Raw genomic sequence first — 1,686 nt, forward strand, 5'->3', positions numbered from 1 at the left:
GAAATTAGTACCATTTTGGACTATGGTCTTTGAAACGTGATCAGAAGGCGACTTCTTTTGTTTCTCCCCGCACTACACAAGTGGCCTTACTTTCCATGCTTCCTGGATCTTTATTGTCCATCCGTTATTGCAGCCAGGGCTGTAATTCAGACACTGGAAAGCAGACATCGCTTGATGCATATGGGGGAACGACCCAACTATATGACAGATATGTTCTTGGTGATTTGGTGTCCCTGGTTACTCTCTAGAGATAATCCTCAATCTTCTGAATTATCGGATTGAGTGGATGAGCCAATACCATCTTTTGAGTTCATAGGGTGGTGGTTCTAGTGGTCCTCTGGGCACAGTTTACTTCTCTATTCCTACTATTTTGTCTAACATACCACACATGGCAGATTCTTGAACTTTCTCCTTATATCTTTCTTTCGTGTTTCTTTTTTTCCTTTGTCTTTTCTCCATCTCTTTTCATACTGGCTTGACCGGACACTCTCTGATGCATTACTGGTTTATAGGTGGAATTACTCATCCTTGGACGGTGCAGGGAGTCCCTTGGATCAGTCTGTGGTACGGGCTACCACCCCAAGCGTTCACTGGGATCCACTTTTACTACGGACGTCCTTGGTGGAGCTTAACAATTCTACTTTGTGTTTTGCTGCTTATTTCTGGTGTGAACCAGGCATGTTTTATGTGGTTTTGCTTCTGTCATGATTTCAGGTAAAGTCCTGTTTTTGCATTTTTATTAACCATCATTTAATAAGTGTTCTGTTTACTGACTTGTTTCTTTTTTTACCATGTATTGTTCCTTTTTTTTTTAAAAATAAAAATTCTGATAGTGTGAAAAATAAAATGAATATGTATACAATATTCCTAGTGGCAGAAAAACACAAATACACCAAGGCCAGGACAGGGATAGATATCAGTCTGACAATGTAAGCAAAGAAAGTGAGACGAGACTTCAACCCTTAAAAAAACCTTTAATAACACAGTCATGAAATTCCAGTGTTCCAAGTTATCTCTTCAAATGAAAAACATATCCACAACACTGTGGTGAAAAAGGACATTTGATGAATACAACATACCCAGAGGTAAACTTTTTTTTTGTGGCCACATACAAAAAGATACACAGAGCAAAAAAGCTGCATTACACCACAACTGTTACCCCTCACATACAAACTTATTGCATGGGCCATGTTCTTAACCATTACCAGTCAGTATGCTCTTTAAATAATGGTTATGAAAATAAATGGTCTGTAAAATGTATTCAGTCTGGAAATAAATGGCAAGACAATTGAAGATATTAAAAGCATACATCAGGTGAAAAATAGTTGAACTCATCAAAATGTCATCCCTGACAGAACAGGAATGAACAAATACAGTAAGGGGCCTAAGACTGCACAGTTGAACTGCATTATCTCACAGCTGCAGTTGTCAAACACCTTGAGTCATTGTGTGGATGATTTACAGGGATAACATAGCAAAACTTCAACCTATTAACAACTGGAAAAAAATTCCGAGCATTAAAAGGAAACCTATCATGAGAGAAATTCAAAGCCTGTCATTTCCCCCCTCTTAAAAATGCTAGTTGCCTGGCTGTCATACTGATCCTTTAAATTCCATATGGATTGGAACAGTATGCAGCAAGTGCAATTAGAGGAACATCTGAACTTCTGCTCTGCATGCTTGCCC

Source organism: Nanorana parkeri, unplaced genomic scaffold, assembly GCF_000935625.1.
Source record: "Nanorana parkeri isolate BGI_ZX_2015 unplaced genomic scaffold, ASM93562v1 scaffold1682, whole genome shotgun sequence".
Taxonomy (NCBI): domain Eukaryota; kingdom Metazoa; phylum Chordata; class Amphibia; order Anura; family Dicroglossidae; genus Nanorana; species Nanorana parkeri.